Source organism: Delphinapterus leucas, chromosome 3 (genome assembly GCF_059928025.1).
Source record: "Delphinapterus leucas isolate spDelLeu-1000000601 "Yukka" chromosome 3, BTC_Dleu_Yukka2, whole genome shotgun sequence".
Lineage (NCBI taxonomy): Eukaryota > Metazoa > Chordata > Mammalia > Artiodactyla > Monodontidae > Delphinapterus > Delphinapterus leucas.
The window spans coordinates 122,892,412-122,917,179 of NC_143131.1; the positions used below are offsets into that span (position 1 = coordinate 122,892,412).

Here is a 24,768-nt window from a genome sequence, read left to right on the forward strand (position 1 = left end):
TACTGAACCCACTTATTGCCTGTCTGGGGCTTTCTCCTTCATAAATCTCTCACATAAAATCCTATCTCCTCTGAGAACACCATTTTGAGAGCCTCTGTCTTCTGATTTTCTCTAACGTTTATTAACAGCACCCCATATTTGACACTTATCTGTACTCAGTTCTTTGTTAGTTACTTTTGTTTGGTCAAATAGATTCCTCCTCCCTACCAGATTTGGCATTTATGTAAATTCTTATCATTAAAAATAGTCCAATGTATTTTATTATTTTTTTGTATATCTGACACCTGCTATGCTTGATATATTTAAGAGAAATGAGTAGGTCTGATTCATTCCTCTATTCCCAGCATTTGGCAAAGGGCTTTGCCCAGTAGTTACAGAACTTAACCTCTATTGTATAAATATTTCTTTCCATCTTATGATAGGAATATCTATCTGTGGGTATGTATATTGTATGAACATTCTACTCCTTGGGTGTGTCTGTTACTACCACTAGAATCACCTTCTCAATGTCCATGCCACATAAAGTTGTAAGCTCTTTAGGGTACTGAGATAACATAGAAAAGAGAATATACATGACCACAAGAATTTTAGGGAACATTGTTGACATCATGGCATTCAATGGCATTGTGAAAACAAACAATGGAATATATTAAGACCAGCATTAGGAGTTAATTATTACTAAATCTTATAGCCCCCAATTGTGATATTTTCACAATGTCCTCTCAGTCCAGCCATTTCCTATTATAATCACCAATATCCACATTAAATAGTGAAGGGACATTATCAGGAGAAGCAAGGTGAGCAAGCCTGCCAAGGATTTTCTTGCAATATGGAGATTTTTCTCTTTGAGTTTTTATTCAAGAATCTTCTATTCTTCTGAGAATCTTGGCAAATTGTCACATAGAACCCGTGCCTTGAGCACTGGAAAGTTTCTAGATGAATTCTAGCTCTCCTGGCATATTGACACCTAGGCTTTCTCATATATTAATGTCTTGGGAGAATACAAAAATTATAACTCCCAGTTACAATAGTAGAAAAGGTGACAGCAAACTTTCTAAGACAAATATAGAAAGTGGACTATCAGTCTGTGACCCTGTTTAACTGGGAGACTGTTAGAGAACAAAGATTCCAACCAAGGCAGGTGTGATTTCTGACTCTTCCGTATACGCCTAAGCAACATTGTCTACTGTTACTTGCTACCATTTTGGAGTAATAGGACAGCAAAAGTTTTAAAATTCAATATTGCAAGTCTCTTTAGACAACATGATGGCAAATGTGTAGTTTGAGTGAATTACTCACTTTTCAACTAGTTATTTTGACAAAATGAGCAAGTGTCCAGAAAGGGTTGAATCTGAAGTTAAGGGAGAGAAACTATGAGTTCAAGGTAACTTAACCACACTGAACTCAATATCCTCACCCATCAAATGGAAATGATCCTACTTATACCACATTACTCAAGAGTTGTTCTGGACATCAGATCAGAGAATGGGCATGAGAGTGTTTTGGGATTTATTATGTACTATCCCCATGAAAGTCAATATCGCTATAATGAAACTTATAATGGACACACCAGCATTTATTTCATCCCTTCTTCACTGTGGAATAGCCATGCACTTTGGAGAGGATTTTTCCATGTCCAGCTTCAGAGCTGCGCTCTAACTGGCACAAGTCAACTTACGCTTGACATTTCCATGGTCACATGGGTTGATTCAAGTGTTAGCATGTAATATAAATTGGCCCCATCAGATTAAATGAAATCCTTTTGTTAGATGGTTAGAAGAACAGTGCTGGCTCACTCTCTGTCTCTCCATCCTTGTCTCTCTCTTTCCCCCTCCCTCCTGCTTTCCTTTTTTCCATTTCTCTATGTTTATAGCACCATCAGCTGCCATTTTGTGGCTGAAAAGGAACCAGTCTTAGGAAGAAATAGACACCATCAGAGACAGAAAGATAAAAAGAATGGAAATACGGCTCACCCTCTTGAGTCACTTTTCAAAATCTTTATATTCTACCTTTGAATACCATGTTTACTGAAAATGCTTAAGTATAAGGCAGTAAGATTTTTAGTCTACCACTCAAAAAAAAAAAAAACCTCTCTCAATAAAGAAATGATGGCTTTATTAGAACCCTAAAACGTCTTTCATAATACAGGATGTTGTCTTAAATATTTAACTTTGAAAAGAAATTAATACTATTTGAGTAAGTCATTTTAGCCTAAGAATCAATCAGTACTATCCTGGAGTGTTCATAAAGGTTACCTGACAGAATCTGTTAAAAAGAAAAGAAAAACTTAGCATGAATTCAGTAATTATTCTTTGGAGGTATAATTTTATAATTGCAAGTTTGGAATGAAATCTTAAGAAAGACTTTTTTATCACATTTTGAGGATCCACACAATAATTTACATTAATATAATGTATAAATATATATACACATATTACATTATAACATATATATTATGTATTATACTATATATAAGCTGTATTAAGGTGAATATAAGGTGAATAAGAAAAAACAGCCATCAAAACCATACAATTAAGTACTGGTGGCTTAGAATAACATTTCCATGATAACAGCAGACACAGATGCCAAAGTGCTATGTCACAAACATTAAACAGTCTAAACAAAAGTGAAACTCATTTTCTCTAGAAAACTGTTAGAAAACTCAAATTTTGGTTATAATAGGGCAAAGAAGATGCACATCCAGAGTTTAAACCAAATACTCCCATGAAAAATGAGTTTGGAGAAAAGCTATCTATCTTCCAAATTAATATATCACTTTCAGAATACACTATTTAAAATACATAAGTAACTACATTAATAAATATAATAATATTGTTTTTTATAGTCATATATAATTGTTGTTATAGTCACATATAATTGTTTATATAGTCATATTCAGAGAGCCATTTTCAAAGCCCCCTTTGGCTGCCATGCATCTCCAGCTCTGTGAAGACCCTGTAGTAGAACACCATGGAGTAGCACGGTGGTTAGAACCCACCATCTAGAGTTAGAAACACTCAGTTCTCCAGTTATTCTGTGACTCATGTACATTTCTTAACCCCTACAAGCTTCTATTCAGTAAGTAGAGTTAATCACAGTATCTACTTTGTAAATATGTATAAAAATCAAATGACATAGTATAAGATAAATGTTTAGCATAGCCTGGTACATCTTAGATTCTAGCTATTTATTTACTAAATAATTGAATGAATGAACAGAAAGAGGAGGAGGAACATCATTCAAGTGTTTACAAATTATTTCCTTTGCACTCATGGTCTTTGAGAGAAAGATCGTCTTCATTTAAGGTCTATAGATGACTCCTCCATACAGGTGTCCATAATTCTTTCTTGTCAGGTTCATCCTCTCTTAATTGTAAAATTTTACCTTCTGGCCTAGACGACTAATGGGAGCACCAGAATCCTGCTTCTGAACATTTTCATTTGACAGGCATTTTCTAACCATAAAACTGTCATAGCATATGTTAATAATATTTCAGAGGGATACTTAGATAATGACTGTAAAGTCTCTTGAGATCTTTGGATAAAACTGCCTCTTTAACCATAAGCTGTTTTAATGGAAATATTCTTTTAGCAGATGGGTCCTTTTGAAGAATTTTTCCCTTTTTAAAAAAATAAATTTCAAGTAGAAAATGTACAACTTATTTTATAAAACTCAAATCAGTTTCTTTCTGAATCCATTATTCCACCTTGATAACAATCATCCGAATTTAAAAATATATGTAGAGTCTTAAACCCAATGCTGAAAAGTACAAAAATTCCTAAGACACAAGCAACTTAGCTTATGTGGTTTTTGGTGCTCATGTCTATTAAATCATTAAAAGCACATCATTTTGTAACTAAGCTATTAAAAGGAACAGATAATAAAATGGTAGTTAACATTTATTGGGTGCTTATGATATGCTAAGGACTGTTAAAAAACACTGAGTATTACCTCAGTTAAATATTCAAACAACCCCATTAGGTAAAATTTTTATTCCCATTTTATGAGTGTAAAAACTAAATTTTAGAGAGGGATTAAGTAACAGGCCTAATATCACATAGTGGCACCAGGAATTAAAATTAGCCTGTATGATATCAGAGCCCACACTTGTAGCCACTACACTGTACTGGCTCCACTATGTTTAGTAGAGTATATTGAATTTGTAGTATAATAGTATTTTATGCCAAAAGTAAATAATATTGGTCTGCGGACATACTCTGAAGACCTCTGCATCTAATTCTGTCTTCCAGTCTTTGTTCAAAATGTCTTTCTTCCTTTTTCCCCCTTTCTCCTTCTGTCCATTAATATATAGCATCTATGTGCCAGGCTCAGTGCCAAGTGCTGCGTTATAGAGATTGATAACACATTACCCCTTCCCTCTGATGAGTACATGCTCTTTGGGGAAAGAAACCAGTAAACAAACTATGATATAAGCTGTGTAAACTGTTACATAAAAGAAAAGTACAGGCGTCTCTCCAGAGCTGTAGTTCTCAAAATATGGTCCTGAACTAGCAACATCAGCATCACCTGGGAACATGTTAAAAGTGCACATTCTTAAGCCCCACTCCAGACCTACTATTGGATCAGAAACTCTTCTACAAACCCTCCAGGTGATTCTAATGCACTGAGGTTTGAGAATCACTGGTCTAGAGCAAAGGCATCACGGTAGGATTTCTAGAAAGCCCAATGCCTGAGTTGAGTTTTGAAGGATAGAAAGAAACTCGTTGGACAAAGACCAGTGTTCCAAGGAAGAGAAGCCACATTGCCAGCTCCAGGGATGTGAGGGAGCATAACCACGCAGGGAATTGCAAGCCATTCCATGTGACCAAAGCTTAGTAATCCCGATGTGCAGCGGGAGGGATATGGGGGCAGATGCAGCTGGTTAAATGCAATGGATCAGATCACGAAAATTCTTGTAAGTCATGTTGATGAGATTCAATTTTACTTTGAGAGGATTGGAATCAGAGCGATGATTTGCAGTGGGCAGGACTGGGCACAGGAAGATCAAGTAAGATTATGGCATAGACATAAATGAGGAACAGAGAGATTCTAAAAATTAAAAAAAAAAAAAAACAGCAGTGGAGGAAGAGATAACAGGGTATATTTTAGAGGTATTTTGATAAAGTTATGTTACTCACTGGAGGTGGGGAGCTACCCAAAAGAGATGGAGGATCCACGATAAACCCTGGGTCCTAATTTGGGCATCACTTCATATATCATTCTGCACACATCTTGCATTCTGTCCCAGGGCTTCCTTGTTGACTCTGAGGTGTGAGAAGCCATAGAACCTCTTGCCACCAACCCATGCATAACGTAGAAGTGAAGAGGTGTTAATGCTCCTTGGGGGCAAATCTATAAACGATGGGAGAAAAAGCCAGTGGATAAAGTATTCCCATTCTCTGAGACTAGTTTAAACAACTTCTTGGGTGGCCAACTTGATAACACATCTTTGCATTGCCTCTTTCTCATTCTCTGCTTAATTACCACACCTCACTCCTGTATCATGGATTGCACTCCCTAGCAAAGTAGTAGCAATAATTCTTTGCCTCAGTCTCTGCCTTCTGGGGAACTCTGGATAATTTGCCACTGTTATACTAAGCGCTTTGTGATCATTCTACTGTATACAAAGTATTGTGCTAGATGCTAGGGATCAAATAGTGAACCAAACACTGCCACTGTTACCACAGGCTGAGAATCTATGTCATATACAGACAAGCAAACTGACAATCAAATATAGTATTATAAGTACTCTGATGGCGAGATGTGGGTGCTATGGAAACACAGGAGAAGCTTCCTTAAAAAAAACACTTGAAAGACAAGTTGAGTTGACATTAGAGAAGCATTCAGATGAAGACATCTAATAGGCTAATAAGATTCGGGCTAGAGAATTGATTTGGGATTCATTAGTTTATAGTCAGTCTTTGAAGTCATCAGAATGGATGAGACGGGAAGAAATTATAGGAGATAGTCCTGTTTGGGGAAGGGGGGCATTTACGAGTAAGTTCAGTAAGCCACCATGGAGCCTAAGAAGTAGTGGCTAAAGTAGCAGTTATTGGCCCCATCACTAACTAGCTCCACGATAGTGTGAAAGATACCTCATTTCTCTAACCCACTGAGGCTTAGCTTCCCTATCTCTCGTAGAAGTGTTTTTGTTTAGGTAATTTTCAAATTCCCTCTCCTCCAATGGCATTTTTTCATCCATTAGGTATTATATTAAGTCTGCAGGTAGATGGAATGTAGGAGATTGGGCAAAAAAGAAAATTTATATTCTTAATTCATATCCTGTGAAATACTTCCTTGAATAAATCTGTTTTCTTCATGCAAAACAAGAAAAAATATACTTGCTTTCAGTCTGAGTTCCAGATAAAAGGCATATATAGTTCTGCAGAATATAAGCCGATTACCTAAATGCACTCAGGCATGACCAAATGGCTTATGCAATAGTTGAGGAAAGCAAAAGATCCTAACTTTCTGATCCCCAGACGTTTTGCAGTACACATGCTCTTCTCTGTCAGGAAAAGTCTTGCATAATGGTGCAGGGAGCTGGTTTTTCAGCTCTCCTGAGCCTCCCTCGGAGTGCCTGGCTAAGTATCTGCTGATTCACAGCAGATCACTTCCCTGAACACTATTTTCTTCACACTGAGCCCCAGTCAGGAGTGCCCGAGATCAGAAGGCAGACTGCATCTGTGCTCTGTTTCCAGCAGTGCCAACCAGACTCCTGTCCTGCAAGTTTCAGCATGGTGGGAGATAAAGGGGCAGCAAAGCACTGGACTAGGGCCAAACACCTCACTGGAATCCATAAAACAAAGCAATACAAAGCAGTGGCTTGGACCAGTGCTTCCCAGACATATGAATTGCCTGGAGAACTTGTTGACATGAAGATTCTGATTCAGTAGGTCTGTGGTGCAGTGGTGTGGGGGGCTGGCTTCAACCTCCTTGACAGAGCCAATCAAGGCTCTTGACCTCTCTTCCTAACTCTGTAGTCAGTGACTTCACTTTGGGAGCTTTTAATATGCCATGGCAGGATTATTAATAGCATGGAAATCAATAAACAATACAAAGGAGCCCCCTCCACACACACGACCCAAAAAAGCCGATTGTAAAACATTTACCAGCACACCACTGGGGATGAAGTCTGAGATTATGCATTTCTGAAAAGCTCCCTGGTGCTGTGAATGTTGCTGGTTCCTAAACCAGCTTTGAGTAGGAAGCATTTATAGCTCAGGCTCTGGAGTCACCAGGCCTAGGAATAAATTCTGACAGGAATAAATTCTGACTCTACCTCTTAAGTAAGTGTAACTTGTATAACCTAATAAGTTATGGCATTTTATCTTGCTGTATTTGGTTGCCTAAACTGGTTTGACATTTTCTACTTCTTATCTCTCTGGACTTTAGTTTCTCCATCTGTAAAATGGAGAATGGGGATCAGTTCCTACTTCCTAGTATTGTAATTTTTTGGTTGAGGTAGAGCTAATTTACAATATTATATTAGTTTCATGTGTGCAACAGATTCAGAATTTTCATAGATGATACTCCATTTATAGTTATTATAAAATATTGGCTATATTCCCTGCTATATAGTATATCCTTGTAGCTTATTTACTTTATACATATTCGTTTGCACCTCTTAATCCAATACCCCTGTCTTGACCCTGCCCCATGCCCTCTACCCACTGATAACCACAAGTTGGTTCTCTATATCTGTGAGTCTGTTTCTGTTTTGTTATATTCTCTGGTTTTATTTTTTTGATTCCATGTATAAGTGATATCATATACTATTTGCCTTTCTCTGCCTGACTTACTTCACTTAGCACAATACCCTCCAGGTCCATCCATGTTGCCGCAAATGGCATTATTTCATTCTTTTTTATGGCTAAGTAGTATTCCATTGTGTATATATATACCACTTCTCCTTTATCCATTCATCTTCTGATGGACATTTAGGTTGCTTCCATGTCTTGGCTATTGTAAATAGTGCTGCTATGAACACTGGGGTGCATGTATCTTTTTTAATTAGTGTTTTTGGGTTTTTCCTGATATATACCCAGGAGTAGAATAATTGGATCATGTGGTAGTTCTATTTTTAGAGGAACCTCCAGACTATTCTCCATAGTGGCTGCTTTAGCTTACATCTCCACCAACACTATATGAGTGTTCTCTTTTCTCCAGATCCTTGCCAAAATGTGTTACTTGTAGATTTTTGATGATAGCCATTCTGAAAGGTGAGAGGTGGCATCTCATTGGGGTTTTGATTTGTATTTCTCTGATGATTAGTAGTGTTGAACTACTTTCCATGTGCCTGTTAGCCATCTGTATGTCTTCTTTGTAAAAATGTCTCTTCTGGTCCTCTGCCCATTTTGCAGTTGGGTTGGTTGTTCTTTTTGATATTGAGTTGTATGAGCTGTTTATACATTTTGGGTATTAATCCCTTGTCAGTGATATCATTTGCAAATATTCTCCCATTCAGTAAGTTGTCTTTTCACTTTGTTGATGGTTTGCTTTGCTGTGCAAAACCTTTCAAGTTTAATTAAGTCCCATTTGTTTATTTTTGCATTTCTTTCCTTTGCCTTAGGAGACAGGGCCAAAAAATATTACTAATATTTATGTCAAAGAGTGTTTTGCCCATGATCTCTTCTAGGATTTTTATGGTTTCTGGGCTAACATTTAGGTCTTTAATCAGTTTTCAGTTGATTTTTGTATATGATGTGAGAAAATATTGTAATTTCATTGTTTTACTGGTCCAATTTTCCTAGCACCACTATTGAAGAAATTGTCTTCTCTCGATTGTATATTCTTGCCTCCTGTGTCATAGATTAATTGACCATACATGTGTGGGCTTATTTCTGAGCTCTCTATTCTGTTCCATTGATCTATGTGTCTGTTTTTGTGGCAGTACCATACTGTTTTGATTACTGTAGCTTTGTAGTATAGTCTGAAGTTAGGGAGTGAGATACTTCCAGCTCTACTTTTTCAAGGTTTTTTTGGCTATTTGAGGTCTTTTGTGTTTCCATACAAATTTTAAAATTATTTTTTCTAGTTCTGTGAAAAATGCCACGGGTATTTTGATAGAGATTGTATTGAATCTGTATATTGCCTTGGGTAGTATGGTATTTTAACAATATTAATTCTTCCAACCTATGAACATGATATATCTTTCTGTCTGCTTGTATCATGTTCAATTTCTTCCCTAAGTGTCTTATAGTTTTTCTAGCACAAGTCTTTTACTTCCTTATGTAGGCTTATTCCTAGGTATTTTATTCTTTTTGTTGCAGTGGTAAATGGGATTGTTTTCTTAAATTCTTTTAATGATAGTTTGTTGTTAGTGTATAGAAATGCAACAGGTTTCTGTATGTTAATTTTGCATCCTGCAACTTCCAAATTCACTGATGGGCTTTAGTAGTTTTTTGGATTTTAGTAGTCTTTAGGATTTTCTATGTATAGTATCATGTCATCTGCAAACAGTAACAGTTTTATTTCTTCCTCTCCAATTTGGATTCCTTTTTTTTCTTTTTGTTTTCTGATTTCTGTGGCTAGGAATTCCAGTACTGTTTTCAATAAAAGTGGTAAGAGTGGGCATCTTGTATTGTTCCTGATCTTAGCGGAAATTCTTTCAGTTTTTCACCATTGTGTATATTAGCTGTGGGCTTATCATATACGGCTTTTATTATGTTGAGGTATGTTCCCTCTATGCTCACTTTCTGGAGAGCTTTATCACAAGTGTTGAATTTTGTCAAAAAACTTTTTCTGCATCTGTGTAGATGATAATATGGTTTTTATGCTTCAGTTTGTTAATGTGGTATATTACACTGATTGATTTGCTGATATTGTAAAATCCTTGCATTCTTGGGATAAATCCCACTTGATCATGGTGTATGATCCTGTTGGTGTATTGTTGGATTTAGGTTGCTAATATTTTGTTGAGGATTTTTGCATGTCTGTTCATTAGTAATATTGGCCTGTAACTTTCTTTTTTTGTGCTATCTTCATCTGGTTTTGGTATCAGAGTGATGCTGGCCTTGTAGAATGAGTTCAAAAGCACTCCCTCCTCTGCAAACTTTTGTAATAGTTTGAGAAGTATAGGTGTTAACTCTTCTCAAATTGTTAGGTAGAATTCACCTGTGAAACTATCTGGTTCTGGACTTCTGTTTGTTGGGAGTTTTTTTGTTTGTTTGTTTTTGTTTTTTTAAACTACCAGTTCCATTTCACTACTGGTAATTGGTCTGTTCATATTTTCTATTTCTTCCTGGTATAGTATTGGGAGATTATCCATTTCTAGGCATTTTTTCTAGGTTGTACATTTTATTGTCATATAGTTAGTCATAGTAATTGCCTATGATCCTTTGTATTTCTGTGGTGCTGGTTGTAAATTCTCCTTTTTATTACTGCTTTAATTGTTTTGGGCCCTCTCTATTTTTGTTTTTTGATCAGTCTGGCTAAAGGTTTATCAATTTATCTTTTCAAAGAACAAGCTATTAGTTTTATTGAGGTATTCTCATTTTTCTTGTCTCTACTCTGATGTTTATGAGTTCTTTCCTTCTATTAACTTTGGGGTTTTTTTTTTTTTTCTATTTTTCGAGTTCCTTTAAGTGTCAGATTACGTTGTTTATTTGAGATTTTGTTTCCTGAAGTAAGCTTGTATAGCTATAAACTTCCCTCTTGGAACTGCTTTTGCTGTGTCCCATAGATTTTGGATCATTGCATTTTCTTTTTCATTTGTCTGCAGCTACCTTAAAATTTCTTTGATTTCTTCAGTGATCCATTGGTTGTTTACTAACATATTGTTCAGCCTCCAAATGTTTCTGTTTTTTGCCGTTTTTTTTCTTGGAGTTGCTTTCTAGTCTCAGAGTATTGTGGCTGGAAAAGATGCCTGACATGATTTCAGTTTTCTTAAATTTACTGAGGCTTCCTTTGTTGCCTAGCATATGATCTATCCTGAAGGATGTTCCATATGCACTTATAAAGAATGTGTATTCTGCTGCTTTGTGATGGAATGTTCTATAGACCTCTGTTAAGTTCGTTTGGTATAATGTGTTGCTTAAGGCTAGTGTTTCCTTATTGATTTTCTGTCCAGATGATATGTCCTTGATGTAAGTCGGGTGTTAAAGTTCCCTAATATTATTGTGTTACTGTCAATTTCTCCCTTTATGTCTGTTAACAACTGCTTTATGTATTTAGGTGCACCTATGTTGGGTGCATATATAATTACAGTTGTTATATCTTCTTCTTGGATTGATCCCTTGATCATTATGTAATATATTTCTTTGTCTCATGTAAAAGTCTCTGTTTTAAAGTCTCTTTTATCTGATATGAGTATTGCTACCCCAGATTTCTTTCGATTTCTATTTGCATGGAATACCTTTTTCCGTCCCCTCACCTTCAGTTCGTGTGTCTTTAGATCTGCAGTGAGTCTCTTGTAGGCAATATGTAGATGGGTCTTGTTTTTGTATCCATTCAGCCAGTCTATGTCTTTTGATTGAAGCATACAGCCCATTTACATTTAAAGTAATTATTGATATGTATGTACTTATTCCCATTTTGTTAGTTGTTTTTGTAGTTCTATCTTGTTTCTTCTTTTTGTTCTCTCCCCTTGTGATTTGATGGCTATCCTTAGTGTTATATTTGGATACCTTTCTGTTTTTTGCATGTGCATCTATTATAGATTTTTAGTTTGTGGTTACCATGAAATGTGTGTGTGTGTGTGTGTGTGTGTGCATTTATATAGATCAAGTTGCTAACCTCTTAATTTCAAACGCATTTTAACAACCATGCATTTTTACTCTCCTCCCCTCATAATTAATGATTTTGACATCATGTTTTACATCTAATTGTTTTGTGTATCCTTTAACTGCTTATTATGGATTATTTTACTACTTTTACCTTTTAATCTTCCTACTAACTAACTTTGTGCATGGTCGATTTACTATCTACTATATGTTTGCCTTTACCAATGAGATTTTTCCTTTCATAATTCTCATTTTTCTAGTTGTGGCCTCTTTTTTCACTAAGAAAAGTCCCTTTAACATTTCTTCTAAAGCTGGTTAGGTGGTGCTGAACATTTTTAGCATTTGCTTGTCTGTAAAACTTTTGATCTCTCCATCAAATCTGAATGGGGGCATTGCTGGGTAGAGTACTCTTGGTTGTAGTTTTTTCCCTTTCATCACTTTAAATATCTCATGCCACCCCCTTCTGGCCTATAGAATTTCTACTGAAAAGTCAGCTGATAACCTTATGGGATTCTCTTGTATGTAAGTTGTTACTTTTCCCTTGCTGCTTTTTATATTCTCCCTTATCTTTAATTTATCCCATTTTAAATTCAATATGTCTTGGTCTGGTCCTCTTTGGGCTGATCCTATTCGGGTCTCTCTGTGATATCTGGGCTTGGATGTCTGTTTCCTTTCCCAGGTTGTGAAAGTTTTCAGCTAGTATGTCTTTTTAAATGTCCTCTGCCTCTTTCTCTGTCTCTTCTCCTTCTGGGACCCCTATAATACACATGATAGAACACTTGATGTTGTCCCAGATGTCTCTTAAGCTGTGCTCATTTCTTTTTATTCTTTTTGCTTTTTTGGTTCAACTTCAGTAATGCACACTATTCTGCCTTCCAGCTTGATGATCCATTCCTCTGTACCATTTAATCTACCTTTGATTCCTTCTAGTATATTCTTTTTTTTTTTTTTTTTTTTTGCGGTACGTGGGCCTCTCACTGTTGTGGCCTCTCCCGTTGCAGAGCACAGGCTCCGGATGCGCAGGCTCAGCGGCCATGGCTCACAGGCCCAGCCGCTCCGTGGCACGTGGGATCTTCCCGGACCGGGGCACGAACCCGTGTCCCCTGCATCGGCAGGCGGACTCTCAACCACTGCGCCACCAGGGAAGCCCTCTAGTATACTCTTCATTTCAGTTATTTTATTCTTCCTCTCTGTTTGTTTGGTTGTTCTTTATATTTTCTAATTCTTTTTTAAAAACTTCTACCTTCTCGTTCTCCTGACCCATTCTTCTCCCAAATTCTTTGATCATCTTATGATCATTATCTTGAATTTGTTCTCAGACTGCCTATCTCCTCTTCACTTAGTTCTTCTTCTGGGGTTTTATATCTTGTTCCTATGTTTAGAACATGTTCCTCTGTCATCACATTTTGCCCAACTTGCTGTTTTTATTTCTTTGTATTTGGTAGGTTAGTTATGTTTCCTGATATTGGAGAAGTGGCCTTTTATAGGAGATGTCCTGTGCTTCCAAGCAGTATACACCCCTTTGGTTACCAGAGCAATATGCTCTAGTGGTGCCCCCTATGTGGGCTGCATGGGTCCTTCTGTTTTGGCAGGCTGAATACTGTGGGCGTTCTTGTAGGTGGGGCTGTGACCCAGTCTGGTTGGTTGCTGGGACCTGCTGTTGATAGGGCTGAGTCACAAGGCAGCTGGTTGTGGAACCCAGGGATCCCCAGGGCTTGTGCTAGTGCGGTGGGTGGAGTTGAGACCCAGGATATCCCAGGGCTGGTGCCTGCCTACTAGTGGACAGAGCTGGGTCCTGGGGTCTGGCTACAGGGCCCAGGGATACCAGAGCTAGGGTCAGACCATCGGTGGTTGGGGCCAGGGCCCAGTCCATCTCAGGGCTGGTGCTGGCCTGCTGATGGGTGAGCAGGATCTGCAGACTGTGGGGCTATGGTTTCCCTGGAGCTGATATCAACCCGCTGGTGGGTATGGGTGTTCTCAATGCTAGAACAGGCTTGCTAGTGGGTAGATCTGGATCCCAGAGTCTCTGGCTGCAAAGCTTTGGGGATCGCAGATCTAGTGCCTGCACTGATGTGTGGGGCCTGGTCCTGGGCTCTCTGGTGGACAGGGTCATGTCCAGGGGTGACTGTGTGCTCAGGGGTTCTTAAGACAGCCTTGTCAGCTAGTCAGTGGGACTGTGTCCCACCCAGCTAATTACTTGGCCTGAGACATCCCTGTACTGGTGTCTATGGGCTGTTGGGTATGGGCAGGGCTGAGTCTTGAGGCTAAAAAACCAGAGGGGAGGATTCTAAAATTGCACTTGCCAGTACCAGTGTCCACATGGTAGAACCTGCTTCCCAAAATGGCTGCTGCCAGTTTCTATGTCCCACTGGTGAGATCCAACTGTCTCCTGCCTTTCCCAGAAACTTCAAAATCAGCAGGTAGGTGTGACCTAGACTCCTTTCAAATTACTGCTTCTGTCCTGGGTTCTGGAGCATGTGAGATTTTGTTTGTGCCCTTTAACAGTAGAGTCTCCATTGCCTTCCCACTGGCCTTCAAAGCCAAACATTCTAGAGGTTTGTCTTCCCAGTGCAGAACCTCCTAGGCTGGGCAGCCTGATGTGGGGTTCAGACCTCTCACTCTGTAGGGAGAAACTCTGCAATTACAATTATTCTCCCATTTGTGGATTGCCCACCTGGGCGTATGGCTCTTGACTGTAACACAACTCGTCCCTCCTACCTGTTTCATTGTGGTTCCTTCTTTATATCTTTGGTTGTAGAAGATCTCTTCTGGCAGGTTCCTGCCTTTTTCAATAGGTGTTCTGTAACCAATATTACAGAATAATATTGGTGTGCCTGTGAGAGGAGGTGAGCTCTGGGTCTTTCTACTCCACCATCTCAGGTGATCTCTGCAAACGGCAAATTAAATAATGTGCTTTGAGCATAGTGCCTGGCACAGAAGAAGCATTCATAACTATCAGTGCTTGTTATTTTTACTTACTAGAATATAATTTTATAAAATTATGATGCCAGTGACAGAAAACCAAATATGATAAGCAAACAGTTTTTTAGAATGGGTAAATAAATATCGTGAGATATCACTATGTACATGTTAAACATTTTTGTTTCTCACTTAATTCTTTTTTTTTAACCTAACTCTACAATGTTAAGATTCCAAGATGTTTGGAGGTGAGGTGAGGATCAGGGCTGGGAGAGAGAGAAGGAAGAAAACTCATTTTGTACCATGTGTATCATGGAAAATACAAAAGTTGTCTTTTTGGAAATAGCATTCTCTTTCTGTTCTTTCATGTAGATAAAAGTGTTTCTCCTTGACACGGAGACCACATTAGGCATTTTATATTTCTGAATCCCACCACATGCCTTTCATCCCCAAGCTCATTAATAACTTATGTTCAGGGTAGGGAAGGCTTCTCTTAACTTCCTATGGAGTGAAGTTTATAGTCACACAACCAACTTTCCCAGAAATCACTTGCATCTTTCTCGTTCATCTGGGTGATTAATACCCCCTTCAGAAGATAAATGAGTGTTTGTATTACCTGCTGATTCTAAGTTACCATAACAAGTCCACCCCCTAAAGACTCCAAGAGGACAGGGCTAGAACATGAATCATGACATTTGGGAAGGGAAACTTCTTTTCATTTCCCATACAAGATGTGATAAAACTGGCAACACACACATTTCATGATGTTTGTTTTAAGTAGAAAGAAAAAAAGATGATAGATGTAGAAATTCCAAGGATTAAAAACTATTGTATAGGGCTTCCCTGGTGGCGCAGTGGTTGAGAGTCTGCCTGCCGATGCAGGGGACACGGGTTCATACCCCGGTCTGGGAAGATCTCACGTGCCGTGGAGCGGCTGGGCCCGTGAGCCATGGCTGCTGAGCCTGCGCGTCCGGAGCCTGTGCTCCGCAACGGGAGAGGCCACAACAGTGAGAGGCCCGCATACCGAAAAAAAAAAAAAAGAAAAAAACTATTGTATAAAGTCTTATTTTCACCTAACTCTTTTGAGGGGGGTGATTGATAACCAAAAAATTGCATCCATGTGTGATGTTCATTAAAGTAAATTATGCTAACACATAGATGATTTTGACTTAGCAAGATATTTTATTGTCATTTTAATGACAGTAATTTTCAACATTTTTTTTGTTTGTTTTTCAGCACCAGCACACTAAAAAAATGAGACACAGTGACATCAGTAACAAACGTGCTTTCTTACAACATTAATTCTCAGAGATATTTGGAGTGTATACATCAGGGGTGTGAAAGGGAGGCTGATCACAACTTCTATCATTTCCTCTCTATCCTGTTTCTGATTGGAAGTCAATTTTGTTAGGAAAGAAGCACATATATTACAAAATATCAAAGTGTATATTCTTCTACACTTTAAGTCATACTATTTTTAGCAAGAAAAATGGATGCAAAATGAAGGGCTTCTTAACCATAAAGGCCATAAAACCCAAACAAAGATGTTGGGCCATATGCATTTTTCAGTGCTCAAGATTCAAAATTTCCATAAGGTTCTCACAAAGTCTATGAACCAAGAAAATTTTTACAGTGGTAAGAACATGGGAGTTCAGAGACGTAAAGACTCCATCAAAATTCAGGTCTGCCAGTTACCACAGCTGTGAACTTTCATCTATTAATTATTCTCTCTGAGATTCCCTTTTGTTTTTCATCTCTGAAATTGAATATCAACCTTGCAAAATTGTTGTAAAAGTGGAAAAACCCAGTAGAAAATGTCTAGCACAGTTCCTGGACTTATAAGATCTTGAGTGCATGTCAGCTCCTTGAGAGAAGAAGCTCAAATGTTTTACTTAAAAGACAGAAGTGGTATGGCAGTGTTCCCTCATCAAGGCAACTAAATGTGCAATATTCAGAAACTGTTTTCTTATTGCTGGTCTCCATAGGTCACCCAGCCTCCACCATGGTTCTCTCATTTTGATTGCACTAGCAATCCTGTCATATTATCTAGCTGCCTTCTCATTTGGCATGTTTTCTGTGTGACAGTCTTACGCTCCCCCAAATTTGAAATCCAGATGAAAATGGCCCGAATGCTTACTCATTAGAACCATTCTGCTGAGTTGAAGTCCCTCTGGCTTTATTTCTTTCTGAGCAGTGTTTTTTCCAAACTGTTACACACTCTCATTCTGCTCCCCATAGGGATTAGTGTTGAATTCAGTTAACTTTGGCTTTGTTCACACAAACAGGAAATTTTGGGATTGAGGAGGATGCTGGGAACTAGTGCAAGGACTAGGGGAGGCGCCAAGACAGAAAGCTGAGGGTTGAAGTAGCCTTAAACCACAGCTAGCCTGTGGCCCTGTAAATTATGCCTGCCAACCCACTGAGCAAATTGGAAATCCCAAACAGATCAAGCAGGAATGTGAAATGTGGCCAGAGAGAGAACTATAGCCACAGTACAAACGGAAGTGCTGCTCAACAATTGTTCATGGTACAGTGATGCTAATTTCACAATAAAGTTGCCAGGCTAAATGATAGCCATGTACAGATGAGTATAGATCACCAGACCTAGGAAAGAAAAGCAAAACCCAAACAGACTGGCTGCTAAATGGAATATTTCTGAACCATGTAGACAGGGAAACTAAGATTTTAGAGTCCAGTTGTCCAGCTATAGCTTCCTAGATCTCCCTTCCTCTTAGGGAGTTTATATACTGTCAGAACTCTTTTAACTGCAAGATATCTCCAATGTCCCTCACTCTAGAGAGAAACATAAGGTACTTCTGATTTTCACCATGTTCTGCCCACTTTAGTACATATTAAAGCAGCTTATGGGGTGATTATGCCCTTGTCCCTTACTATATTTTATTTAGAATAAATATTTTTAAAACTATATCAATATACCTACTTTAGTAAGAGTTTTTATGATGAATGGATGTTGAATGTTATCACATGCTTTTTCTACATCTATTGAGATGATCATGTGGATTTTGTCTTTTCTTTTGTGGATGTGGTGTATCACATTGATTGATTTGCATATGCTGAACCATCCTTGTGAACTTGGGATGAATCCAGCATGGTCACGGTCTATGATCTTTTTTATGTGTTGTTGGATTCAGTTTGCTAATATTTTGTTGAGAATTTTTGCATCTATGTTCACCAAAGATATTGGCCTGTAATTTTCTTTTTTGGTGGTATATTTGTCTGTCTGATTGTGGTATCAGGGTGATGGTGGATTCATAGAATGTTTTTGAGAGTGTTCCCTCATCTTCAATCTTTTGCAAGACTTTGAGAAGGATAAGTATAAGTTCTTCTTTGTATGCTTGGTAGAATTCACCTGTGAAGCCATCCAATCCTGGACTTTTGTTTGTAAGGAGTTTTTTAAATAACAGATTCTATTTCACTTCTAGTTACTGGTCTTTTCAAATTATTTATTTCTTTTTGATTCATGATAAAAACTCTTACCAAAGTGGGTATAGAGGGAACATATCTCACAATAATAAAAGCTATTTATGACAAACCCACAGCCAATATTATACTCAACAGTGAAAAGTTGAAAGCTTTCCCACTAAAATCTGGACCAAGATAAGGATGCCCACTCTCACCACCTCTATTCAACATAACATTGGAAGTCCTAGCCACAGCAATCAGACAAGAAAAAGAAATAAAATGTATCCAAATTGGAAGGGAAGAGGTAAAATTGTCATTATATGCAGATGACATGACACTATATATAGAAAACCCTAAAGACTCCAAACAAAAACTGCTAGAACTGATAAATGAATTCAGCAAGGTAGCAGGATACAAGATTAACAACACACAAGAATTGGTTGCATTTCTTTACACTAACAAACAATGAAATACCAGAAAGGAAATGCAAAAAAAAAAAAAAAAATACCTTTCAAAATCACAGACCCCAAAAAATAAAATATGTAGGAATAAACCTGACCAAGGAGTTGAAAGATTTACACGCTGAGAACAACAAAACATTATTGAAGGAAACTGAAGATGATTCAAAGAAGTGGAAAGATATCCCATACTCTTGGAATGGAAGAATTAATATTGTTAAAATAACCATACTACCCAAAGCAATCTGCAAATTTAATGCAATCCCTATCAAATTACCCATGACATTTTTCACAGAACTAGAAAAAATAATCCTAAAATGTATATGGAACCACAGAAGACCCAGAATTGCCAAAGCAATCCTGAGGAAAAAAGAACAAAGCAGGAGGCATAACCCTCTCAGACGTCAGAAAATACTACAAAGTTACAGTAATCAAAATGGCATGGTATTGACACAGAAACAAACACATGGATTGAAGGAATGGACTAGAGAGCCCAGAAATAAACCCACACGCCTATGGTGAATTAATTTTCAGCAAAGGAGGCAAGAATATACAATGGGAAAAAGATGGTCTCTTCAGCAAGCAGTGTTGGGAAAGTTGGACAGATGCGTGTAAATCAATTAAGTTAGAACACACTCTCACACCACACACAAAAATAAACTCCAAATGGCTTAAAGACTTAAACATAAGACATGACACTATAAAACTCCTAGAAGAGAACATAGGCAAAACATTCTCTGATATAAATCAAAACATTCTCTGATATAAATCATACTAATGTTTTCTGAGGTCAGTCTCCTAAGGCAATAGAAATAAAAGCACAAATAAACAAATGGGACTTAATCAAACTTACAACCTTTTGCACAGCAAAGGAAACCGTAAACAGAATGAAAAGACAACCCTCAGGATGGGAGAAAATATTTGCAGATGATGTGAGGTGCTGCCCTACACTGGTCAGAATGTCCGTCATTAAAAAGTCTACAAATAAATGCTGGAGAGGATGTGGAGAAAAGGGAACCCTCCTACACTGTTGGTGGGAATGTCAGTCAGTACAGCCACTATGGAAAACAGTATGGAGGTTCCTTAAAAAACTAAACATAGAGCTACCATATGATCCAGCAATCCCACTCCTGGGCATATATCCAGACAAAACTATAATTCAAAAAGATACATGCACCCCTATGTTCATAGCAGCACTATACACAATAGCCAAACAACCTAAATGTCTATCAACAGATAAATAAAGAAAATGTGGTACATATGTGCAATGGAATAGTACTCAGCCATAAAAAAGAATGAAATAATGCCATTTGCAGCAACATGAATGGACTTAGAGATTATCATACTGAGTAAAGTCAGAAAGAGAAAGACAAATACCATATAATATCACTTATATGTGAAATCTAAAACATGATACAGATGAATTTATCTATGAAACAGAAACAGACTCACAGACATAGAGAACAGACTTGTGGTTGCCAAGTGGAGGGATGGAGTGGGAGTTTGGGGTCAGCAGATGCAAACTATTAGCTATAGAATGGATAAACAATAAGGTCCTACTGTAGAGCACAGGAAACTATATTCGACATCCTGTGATAAACCATAATGGAAAAGAAAATGAAAAAGTATTTATGTATGTATAGCAGCATCACTTTGCTGTACAGCAGAAATTAATAACATTGTAAATCAACTATGCTTCAATAAAAAATTATATTTATATAAGTATATAATCACAATAAAAGTCAAAAAGATGCATTAATTATGACTTAAACATGATTTTACCTTATTTTCTAATCTTCACTGTGGCTCTACAATGAGCATGGATTATTTTGATAATCAGAAAAACAGACATGAAATTATATATACAAATATGTGTATATTTCATTATATCTATCTAGGTTTCAAAATGTAAACAGCCAAGTGACCAGAAAGAAAAATACAAAATATTAATACTAGCTATTTCTGGGTTGTAAGGCAGTGCTGATTTTTTTTTCCCTTTTATACTTCCCAAAATGTTTACTTTTATAATGAGTTTAAAAAGTAATCTTTATGGTACTTTTACAATGATTTTTAAAAGTAATCTTTATGGTGTTAATTGATACTGGAAAATGCCTTCTTAAGGCATTGCAACTCACTGTGTTTGGTTACCTGGGCTGGTCTGACACTTTCCACCAACTTTCAAGTTGAATAGTTATGTAAAAGAACATCTTTCAGAGTGTATTCCTTAGAACACTAGTTCTTGGGATGTTAGTAGTTGTTTACAAAAGAAAAAGTATCATGTACAAGTAAATTAGGGAAGGCTAGGTTACCAAAGTTAAACACATTAGAACTTTAAAAAAAACCTTTAATACACTAGTGTGCCCTTTGCATTCACATGCCAACAACAGAGTAAGCTTTACTTTTGAAACTTACTCGATTATGAAACTTTTTTCTTTGAATAACAGGTGGGATTATTCTTTAAAGGAATGCAATTTGGAGAAGATTGATATCCAAGCTTAAGCAAATCTAGATATCAATATATGAAAATTATATATGTCTGTATATGTTACATATGTATTTATAATTTTTAAACTGATTAGTTCATGTATTAAAAGATTCATTACACATGTCCTTTAAAGTGCCCCTTCCCTTAGTGTAGTCTAATAGCATCCAGTTTGTAAAATGTCTGATTTCTCTTCTACATGATATTGCTTCCAGAGCACTGTGAACATACCTCTGTTATAGCATTCACATCAATGCATTGTATTCATTGGAATATCACAGAATTTTTAACCATTATGATCTTCTTGAGGTCAGAGATGTTTTCTTAGCACTGTTGACACATTACAGGTGCTCAATAAATATTTACTGAATAGATTAATTAGATATTATATAACTCAAGGTACATGAGATTTTTCAGGAATAAGAGAGGAAAGACTGGAGTAGTGCCTGCAAGCTTTAGAAAGAATACATCTTTTAAAAAAGTAAGAGGAATAAAAGAGTGCTTTGGATGTACAAAAAGAACTCATACTTGAACCAAATTAGCTTGATAAAAGTCCTGGAGGAAAATGAAACTGACAGGGCAGGTCCTCCAAATTAGGTGTAAAACTTCTCTTGAACCCAGCTTGTAATAAAATGTAATGAAAATAGCCAAAGCAGAGCAGACAGTAGTATCTTCAAGAGACGTGTAATTTAAGATGTGGTGAGATAATTCATTAAAATGAGAAGAGCTGAAGGCATAGGAGTAAAAGGGACTTAAGTTTAAAGACTGAAAAGGAAAATGTGGCCCTTGGCAACACAGATGCTATTGAGGTCAGCTTGTAGACTTTTTCTGAATCCCTAATTGCTCTTTTTCTTGCTTATGCTTTGCAAATTCTCCTTGGGGGGGGAAAAGTTCCATCAAAACTTGTGATGCAGTTGGGATACATTATTTCAAATAGATGTACTGCCATGACTGATTTCAGTGATTCTGTTTTGGGTGTCAAAACAATATAGCTAAAAGTTGGGAGGGGAGATTCAATGAGCCACCTCTTTGTTTTTAAATCCTCTCACTTTTGTCATCTCAATGGCTTTACATTTTAGCACATCAGTGTATCCATCCAGCTCTCATTGAGCCCTAGAGACAGGCTTCTGCCTGTGGCATGGCTGAAGTAAACCCTAAACTGACTCAGATAAACAAAAGACATTATCTCAAATGAGCAAACGCTTTCTCTGCACCCTTGTTTCTCATTTTGCATTGTACTTTTGAATGGCTTTGTGTCCATAATATCACAGGATGGAAATATAAGCAGCACTTTCATTGGCAAGGATGATACCCCATAGCTCATACAATTGGATGAAGATTAAAAATCTCAGTCAATCAAACATTTACCTCTTTTGGCCAAATATTCATGTGATAAAAAAAATACAAAGCTATTTTTATTTATTACATACTATATTTACATGATTTCTAAATCCTCAAATCATCTGTACAAAATATTTATAAAATGTCTGTTTTATAGTTGAGAAAACAAAATCCATGATATAAGGGTCTAGATTTGCCTGTTGACAAAAACCAGGCTTTTTCTGCCACCTTAATCTCCATGACTTAAACACATTGATGTTTTATTTGTTAAAAAAAAAAAAAAATCCAATTGGTTCTATATGGCCAAGACAGCCTTAAGATTTCCCTTGGCTTCCCTAAAATTTAGACAGATTGCTTGCTAACTATAGGCCCCTGACCTCCCTTTTCTTAGGTACTTAATTCAGAAAACTTTTCTTTATAAATTCTTGCTGTGCTTCTTGGAGATGTAAATCTTCCTCCAAAATCATGGCAGTTTTACAACCCAGGAATGTCTTTCCCAAGGACCTGAGAGTTATCCCTGTTAGATGTAATTATTTAAGGAGACAGTGCTCCTATCTTTCAGACTCGTGGAAGGGTAGGAGCTTAACTCTGATAAGCACCAATAAGCAAACATGCATAGTCTAATCACGATGACCAAACTCTCCCCTAAGTCCAGCCAGTACATTTCCTCTAGCTCACCTAGTGCTTTAAAACCCTCCTGTATTTTGTTTCAGCAGAGTAGATTTCAGTCTCTCTCTCCTGTTGCAATAGTCTTAAACAAAATCTTCCTTGTCTGTTTAGCTCATCTGGTGCAGTTTTTCTTTCACAGATATTAATGAAGGTCAGGTTTTAAAAAGAATATTTTAATATGTAATCAGAACCTTACTTTTTTAGCTCAAAGCATCTGAAAGACTGAGATATTACTTGTTGAAATATGGTATCTCACTGAAATGTTGCAGTCCTTATTTCTTTCCATAGTTTTGCTCTCTCTTGAGAATATATTTCATCTTGGAATCCAGAGCTTTTCCTACAGCTGTCTCCTCCCTCTGCACCCAGGTCATTCTCTGGCCACAAGGAAACACACACAACAAACGGGGCCAAATTCTTTCTCACCTCTAAGCTTTACACATGTCATACCTTCAGTCTAGAATGCTCTTCTTTGCTCATCCCCATCTTATCCCTGCCAATTTTCCATTTCTCTTCCCTTTGTGATAAGTCCCATTCACATTTCAAGACACACTACGTCTTGGAAGTGTTACTCATGCACCACTATCCAGGAAGCTGCTAGGTGCAACTCTCAAGCTTCCCAGAGCATCCTGGAATCATTGTTTTTTCTCATATTTATTCCATAGTTAATGCTTTAGATGAAAGATCTCCTTTTATATTTCCTCCTTTGTCCTCTCAGAATCCAGCACAGTGCTTGGAAGAAAACAGACATTAAATCAATGTTAGCTGAATGGATATTAAGATGAGAAGTAGATTTTATTTATCTCATTTTGATTATCTTTTCTAACCAAGAGTGGCATTTTTTTTTGAAAAGATAAACAAAATCAATAAACTTAGCCAGGCTTAACAAGAAGAAATGAGAGATTCAAATAAACAGAATAAGAAAAGGAAGAAGAGAAATAACAACTGATACCACAGAGATACAAAAAAATCATAAGAGAATACTGTGAACAGTTATATGCCCAAAACTTTGACAACCTAGAAGAAATGGAAAAATTTTTAAAACTTACAGTCTGCCAAGAATGAATCAAGAAGAAACAGACAATTTAAAACAGACTGATCACTAATAGTGAAATTGAATTTGTAATAAAAAAGAAAAAACCTCCCAGCAAACAAAACTCCAGGACCAGAAGCATTCACAAGGAAATTCTACCAAACATTTAAAGAAGAACTAATAGCTATTCTTCTCAGACTACTCCAAAAAATCGAAGAGGATGGAACACTCCCAAATTTATTCTATGAGACACAATTACCATGATACCAAAACAACAAGGAAACTACAAAAAAAGAAAATCACAGGCCAATACCTTTAATGAATATAGATGCAAAAATCTTCCAACGGACAAATGTCCAGGACCAGATGGCTTCACTGGTGAATTCTATCAAACATTTAGAGAAGAGCTAAAGCCCATCTTCTCAAACTCTTCCAAAATTTGCAGAGGAAGGAAAACTCCCAAACTCATTCTATGAGGCCATCATCACCCTGATACCAAAACCAAAGCTGTCACAAATAAAGAAAACTACAGGCCAATATGACTGATGAACGTAGATGCAAAAACCCTCAACAAAATAGTAGCAAACACAATCCAGCAGCTCTTTAAAAGGATCATACACCATGATCAAGTGGGATTTATCTCAGGAATGCAAGAATTCTTCAATATACTCAAGTCAATCAATGTGATAAACTATATTAAAAAATAGAAGGAGAAAAACCATA

At 37.1% G+C, this 24,768-nt stretch overlaps 1 long non-coding RNA gene across 1 annotated transcript in view; it reads right to left on the bottom strand.

Annotated features, from left to right (window-relative positions):
- Positions 1-941: 941 nt before the first annotated feature.
- LOC149749679 (uncharacterized) overlaps positions 942-24,768 on the bottom strand; it is a 60,378-nt gene continuing 36,551 nt past the window's right edge. The window contains exons 2-3 of the long non-coding RNA XR_016392782.1: positions 14,442-14,610; positions 942-5,352 (exon numbers count right to left, since the gene is read on the bottom strand). This is a non-coding gene — a long non-coding RNA (uncharacterized LOC149749679). The remainder of the gene's footprint in view (positions 5,353-14,441; positions 14,611-24,768) is intronic.